Raw genomic sequence first — 7,981 nt, forward strand, 5'->3', positions numbered from 1 at the left:
CTCTTACCGCCATTTGAGAGTTTTTGGTTGCAGATGTTTTGTTCACGTTCCAAGAGATGAGAGGTCCAAGCTTGACATTAAATCGAATTAGTGTATATTCGTCAGTTATGGTGATGAAGAATTTGGTTATAGATTGTGGGATCTGGTTGACAAGAAAATCATCAGAAGCCGAGATGTGATATTTCTTGAAGATCAAACTATTGAAGATTTTGATAAAGCTAAAAAATAGAAACCAAATTCCATAAGTTACATTGATGTTGTGCCTAAGCCCCCTGTAGAAACCTTTGTTGATGGAGAGATATACAGGTAGAGGATGAGAATGTAACTAATGATCATGTACCTCACCATGATGAGCAGGTTATGGTTGAGCCACAAGTCGAGTTTGAGTTGAGAATATCTACTAGAGAACGTCAACCTTCTCAAAGATATCATCCACATGAGTATGTGAAGATCCTTGATAGTGGAGATCCAGAGTACTATCAAGAAGCTATTACAAATGTTGATAAAGAAAAGTGGTTGAAGGCCATGCAAGAAGAGATGCATTCCTTGCATGAGAATCACACATTTGATTTGGTAAAGTTGCCTAATGGCAGAAAATCACTAAAGAACAAACGGGTATACAAGATAAAGGCAGAAGAGAATAGTTCTCAACCAAGATACAAAGCAAGATTGGTTGTAAAAGGTTTTAATCATAGAAAAGGTATCGACTTTGATGAATGTTTTTCACCTGTGGTGAAGATGTCCTCTATCTGAGTTGTGCTTAGGTTAGCAGCTAGTTTGAACCTAGAAGTTGAACAACTTGATGTGAAAACTGCATTCCTTCATGGTGATTTCGAGGAAGAGATCTATATGGAGCAACCAGAGGCTTTCGAAGTCAAAGTTAAAGAGCAGCTTGTGTGTAAATTGAAGAAAAGCTTGTATGGGCTCAAGCAAGCACCTCAACAATGGTACACAAAATTTGATTATTTCATGGAGAAACATGGGTATGGTAAAACTACTTCTCACCATTGTGTGTTTGTCAAGAAATTCTCTGATGGTGATTATATTATTCTCTTGTTATATGTGGATGACATGTTGATTATTGGTCATGACACTGAGAAGATTCAATCATTAAAGAAATATTGAACAAGTGTTTTGCAATGAAAGACTTGGGTCCTGCAAAACAAATTTTGGGCATGAGAATTACTCGTGACAAGAAGAATAATAAATTGTGGTTGTCTCAACACAATTACATTGAGAAAGTTTAAGAGAGATTCAACATGAGAAATTGCAAACCTGTTAGTACTCCATTTGCTACTCATTTTAAATTGAATTCTGATCAATGTCCTACAAGTGAGAAAGACAAAGAAAAGATCAAGAAGGTTTCTTATGTATCCGTAGTTGGTAGTTTGATATATGTTATGGTATGCACAAGGCCATATATTGCTCATGCAGTTGGATTTGTTAGTCGATTTCTCTCTAATCTTGGTAAAGATCATTGGCAAGCAGTGAAGTGGATTTTCAGATACCTTAGAGGCACTTCCAAAGTGTGTTTATGCTATGGAGGTGGTGAACCTTTGCTGGATGGCTATATAGATGTAGATATGGCAGATGATCTTGATTCTTGAAAATCTACATCTGGTTATATGATAACGTTTGTAGGGGGAGCTGTGTCTCAGCAATCAAAGTTACAAAAGTGTGTTGCTTTATCCACTATTGAAGTGGAGTACATTCCAGCAACTAAAGCTTCCAAAGCAATCTTGTGGATGAAAAAATTGCTACATGAGTTAGGCCTCAAGCAAGACAAGTTTGTGTTATTCTGTGATAGTCAGAGTGCGATCCATCTCAGCAAGAATCCATCCTTTCATGAAAAGTCGAAGCATATTGAGGTGCGGTATCATTGGATACGAGATGCACTGGAAATGGAGTCATTTTTAATTGAGAAGATTCATACTGATGAGAATGGTTCAGATATGATGGCGAAGACCTTGCCTGTGTTGAAGATGATATACTTTAAAAAGAAAGCCGACATGGTTGAGCAATACATTCCCACTTGAGTTGTGAGGGAGAGATTTGTTGGATGGACTCATTCCCCAAGTGAAACCCACTAACTTTATTATTATTATTATTATTATTATTATTATTATTATTATTATTATTATTATTATTACTATTATTATTATTATTACTATTATTATTATTATTAATATTGTTATTATTGAAATAAATAAATAAAAGGGAGAATATACAGTATTATTGTGCTAGGCCCATGTGAAGGAAATAAAAGGGATTTAGAAATCTCTAAGAAGCGTGAATGAGAACAATGTCGAAAAGCAAAGGAAAAGCAAGCACGACAAAACAGAAAAGAGAAAAGGGTTTGGTTCTGGTGGTTGTAACAGGTATGTAGCAAACTTGTTCCGTTTGATCTACAAATTTAGTATATTATTCCTACCACTAAGTTAGTTATTTTAATATACAGTCTAAGTAGTTTTACCTTCTCTAAGAGTTACTTTGGTATGTTCACTTTAGTGGAAGGTTGTTATAAGGGTGTTATTGTTGATTGATGTTTCTTATTGTTATTAGGAAGACTCTTATGTACTCATTAATTATTATAGTGAAAGTTTTTACTGAACTAGGTCCTGTGGTTTTTGTTATCTCAATTTGAGGGAAGTTTTCCACGTTAAATATTGTGTTTGTCTCATATTTAATTTTCTGCCAATTATTTTTGCTCTGTAGAGTTGAATTATATTTTCTGTTTGGCCATTTATCTGCTTATATGGGGGGGAAAATATTTCACTGTTAATTTTCATTTTTATTTTGTCATGATAATTTTATCTAATATCTTCACTCTTTAACCCTTTTCAAGTCTCAACATCAATTTAAGTATTTAAAATCAGAACTTTATAAAATTAGTGATATTTCACAATATTTTCTAAAATTACTTTTTTTTAATTATATTAGTCCTTTTATATTAACTTATTTAGCCTCCTGAAAGTAATCATTATAATTCAATGTGGTCGAGAATATTTAAATTTGATGACCATTCTGTTAATTTTCATGGACTGGTTAAATAGACAATGCCCTTATAAAGAAAAGAAAAATGCGAGAAAGTGAGAAACACAAAAATAATACAAAGTCTCTCATTATTTCTTATTCTTTCAAAATCTAAAATAAAAACTCTACTCTCCAAAATCCATCTCTTCGATTCTCGACGACATCCATAAAAAAACAACGAAGACGAATGTTGGCCAATGCGACGTTTATTCAGAAAGAGAAGGATGTTAGAGAGGGAGACCGAGGGAGATGGAGACAACAAGGGAGAACGAGGGAAAACGAGAGGTCCACAATTTAAGGCCATATTAGTCCATAATCGGCCAAAATAAAAAAAGAAGATACAACTTTCAAATGTAAATTTTTTTAGGACCATATTGTACATATAAAAATTATTTTAGGGACCTAAATGTTCCTAATTTTAATATTAAATACACGTGGACAAGACAATTTAAAAGCCAAATACGTGCGCGTCATGATTCAAAATCAACAAAAGAATTTAGTTGGATGAAAAAATCAATAGAAGAACTAACATATCTTAGTTTATTTTTGTAAAGGACTAAAAATGGTCTTTTTTATTAGGGACTAATATGTCCTTTATATTTTTAGTAAGGACTTAAATAGGTGTTCACTCTTAAAAAAAAAAACCTATAGTTTCATTAGCTATTTTTTGATTCACTCAAGTTTTTTCATCTATTAGAAATTTTCTATGCTCAATTTAATATTCCTTATGCATAAATAAACAAATTCTATAATTTTTTAGCAAATGTTTGCTATCCGCCATGGACAACTATCACAAAAAGTGCTTCACACACATAAAATGGACATTAAGGTGTTTATTTATAAAAAGTTTGACTCCACATATATAATCACATACGCTTGATAAACATGGACATCTATGTTTTATACATTTGCATGACACGTAATTAATCACATGTAAAAATATTGTGAATTCAGTTGAGTAGATGTATAAATCTAATCATCATGACAAAAAAATTTGTTAATTTAACTATATTGTTAACTAAAACTTTTAGAATAATCTAAATTAATTATCTATTCAATTGAATTAACCATATTTTTTTCATGCAATTAATCGAGTATCACAAATGTATTGAAAAGTGAGTATATGTAAAATATTTTTGTTTGACAAATATAAATTTTTTTATTGTTGTCGGTCTTTTTTATTTTTATTTTTTATTTATTTTTTTGTAGCAAAGGAGAATCTTGCAATGTGAGTACAATTTTGTGGAACACAATACAATTCTTGTTTTTTAAAGATGTTGAAGCAAAGAAAAAAACCAATGCCTTAAATATTGCACAACATTATGATGGTTTGATCCTACAAAGAGATAACTCAAGAGCACAACGAAATGGTAATATAGAAGAAGCTTTTAGAGAAAGTAGAGAAATCATCAAGCAAAAAAAAAAATTAAAGATTTATTAGATCAACAAAACTTGTCAAGGGATTAGGACGATTAAAGGACATCATCCTCACTCGCCCCTCCCCTGTCATCATCTTGAATTTTTCTTTATATAAATTTTTTGGACAATAATCATATATAATATGTCCTTTTATGAGAAATGAGAGTGTTAAAGCAAATATATTTGGTAATGTTTGTGACATATATCTTATTATGCTTGAAATATTTCTTTACATTGTTTGAAAAATCTTTTTGTTTTTATTTTTTCTTGAGATATCACTGTAGACTGCATTGAAATCAGAGTTCAGATGTAAAAAAATGTTAACTTAATTAATTATTTACAATAATAATTTTCAATAGAGAAATCATTTTCAACAGTAATTCAGTAAAGAATTGATACTAATTAAGAACCTTGTATGAACTTAAGATGCTTCACTCAAACAAGCATAATATAAAAAGAAAAATATATAAACAATAAATTATAAAGAGAATTGGAATACATTCAGTGTCAACATTAACAATTGTAATTAATGATTGGTCAGCTAAAGAATATTTAATCTTATAAAGTAAAGTGTTCAATGAGTATGATTTCTTTTACATGATTGATAAATCATTTCCAACCATTTTCAAAAGATCGAACACTAAATCAATTAAAGATGATGAAAAATATAAGAAAATAGGAATTGAATTGTATTGATCATTTATTAGAATCAAATTCGATGCAAAACAAAAAGATGTGTTCTTTATCATAACATTCAACTTATGATTGTAAATTATTTTTTTAATAAATTAGAGTTAAATCATAATGAAATTATTTCAATAACAGAGTTGAGAAAGAAAAGAGACTCAAGTGTTTTTTAACTAGTTCACAACAATTGTTGTTACATCTAGTTTTCCCCTTACAAAGAGATTTTTTCTTACTATAATCGATGACTTAATCCACTATTAAATCAATAGCATACAAGTATTATTTTTTTTTCCTCCTCAGGCTACGAGTACTCTTTTCTCTACCTCTTTAGACATCAAGTATTATTTTCTCTGCCTCTCTAAGATCCAAGTATTCTTTCACCTCTTCAGGTACCTCTTTGGATTAAAGAGTTGTTGTGACTATTGGGCTTAGATACATTCATCAAGTATGTGTCTGAGTTGACACATAATCTTTCTTCAAATGTTTAATTCTTATTGAGAGGATAATACAATTCAATTCCTATATCAACTCAAGTGTATACAAGCAACTTGATTGATTTACATCAATTTTTAATATCTCTGAAGAGAAATTATTTTTCACGTAGCAATAGTACAATTCTGGATTGTTGTTGTACTACATGGTCAATTGTATTCTACTAACCAGATGATATAAATCATTTTCATATTTTGATGTCATGTAATTAGAAGAACAAAATTCTTTCACTTTGATTTTTGTCTTCAGAAGAATCTCAATAAGTTAACTCAACCTTCAATGTTGACTTATTGAAGGATTCATTTGTATAACGAATCTAGTCTATCATTCGAACAAGGCATATGTATGGATAGCAATTTGTTTACAAAGGTGAAATGAAGAATTCCCCTCAATTCTTCAAGTCTACAAATCTCTTCAAACCTTGAAGATATGTTTCCATTAGTGAAAATTAGTGATCTTGCAAATGGGGTTGCCATTTCCATTCTAGTTACTAGCATATTTCCTTCTAAGCACATTGCACCTTAGACTATCACCACTAGTGTTGATAGACCATCCAAGCTTCATAACACACGCTCTATTCATACAAAGAAAGTCACTAATGGTCAATCCCCCATTATCTTCGGAACGAGTGAGTGTTTTCTAAATAATAATAGGCATTCTTCTATTACGAGTATCTTCTCCCCAAATAAATTGTTGCAACAAATTCTGAATCTTTGAAAGGCAACTTCAAGGTATGAGAATGGTCATCGTGGAATACACCAGAATGGATTGGATCACTGAGTGTTATTGAGTAATGCTCCTAGCCAAAAAAAGGTGTTTAGCCTTCAACCTAGATAACTTAGCTCGCACCTTGTCAACCAAAAAATGAAAATCTATTTTTAATGTAGCTTTTCCAATCAAAGGAACACCTAAATAAGTGATAAGTCTGAAGGTTTCTCTGAAACCAGATTGTTGGACCAAATTGTGCCTAGTACTATTATCAATTTTTTTTTATAGAAAAATATAGTGGTGTTCCCCATGCTTACTACTTGAATTGAAAGAACAATAATTTGACAATGTATTCAAAGTACATCTCATTTGCTTCTTGATGGCCCATCCAAAGAAGACGAGGTCATCAACAAACTGGAGATGCGATATGCATGGACCATTTTGTTTCGCCATCATAAGAAGCCATTTGCCCTTATCCACCTCTTTAACAATCAAATGACTAAATATGAAGCCTCATCGCGATCGATCAAATGATTTTGCAAGGTCATCCTTAATTGGAAAGAAAAATGTTTTAGCAAACATCTTAGCCATGTTATGTACCATTTTATGAGCCACAAGATGTTTCTTGAATGCCTCGAGTAGGATTAATTTGAGTTTGGTAGACGATATAATGTTAACCATATAGGGCTTTAATCTAGTGACAATAACATTTGTGAGTGTTTTATAGGTCATGTTACACACAAAAAATAAGTCAAAATAGACTAACAAATTTGGGTTTGCCTATTTTCAGAATAAACCAAATATTTGTGTTGTTAACTCTCAAAATATCCAGAAGGGCATGCCATATAGACCACGAACAAGGTAGCAAAAGGATTCTGAATTTATATTCCATATCCCATGATTGTGCCTACTAGAAATCCATATGGACTAGAAGCTTTCGAAGGCTTCATGTTTAAAAGAGAGAGCTTAATATCATCATCCTCAATATCCTTTCCAACTTTCTCCACAACAGCTTTAGTAAGCTTTTTAAACTAGTACGAGGTTACTCTAACTTCGCTAACCCTGATATCTTTAGTAAATGAAGATTTAAAGAAGGAGTTGACCAAATGCTTATGGTTTGTTTTTTCTTCAATCCACTGCCCATCATTATTTCAAAGCATATAACTTCAATTATTCTTCCTTCGATTTGATATTTTCACTTAGTAGTAGCAAGTTGCAATCTCCATCAAAGAGCCATTGTTTACTTTACCTCTGGTACCACATTAGCTTTTCTCTCAAAAGCACTTTAGCTAGCTACTTCTGGAGATCCTTTCCCAACTGAAAAAGGACAAGATTCGTGGTTCGTTAGTAGAAGAATTTTTTAATACCACCTAGTTGAGCATGGAGAATTTTTTTATCTTTTCATCACACTACAAATGTGTAAGATAAGCTTCAAATTCTTCTAAGTTATGAGCAAATTCTTCCTCCTTATTCCACTAACTCTTGAAGTTTGCCCCAAATTTTGAATGCAACTTCTAAGCATTCTCGAACTTAAAAGGTCGTATACAACCCATTTGAACATGACCATGCAGATTAATAAGGACAATGTGATGGTTTGAGAACTCCACCCTACAGAGAACCTTAATAAACACATTAGGGAAAG

The sequence above is a fragment of the Cicer arietinum genome, chromosome 1 (genome assembly GCF_000331145.2).
Source record: "Cicer arietinum cultivar CDC Frontier isolate Library 1 chromosome 1, Cicar.CDCFrontier_v2.0, whole genome shotgun sequence".
Classification (NCBI taxonomy): Eukaryota; Viridiplantae; Streptophyta; class Magnoliopsida; order Fabales; family Fabaceae; genus Cicer; species Cicer arietinum.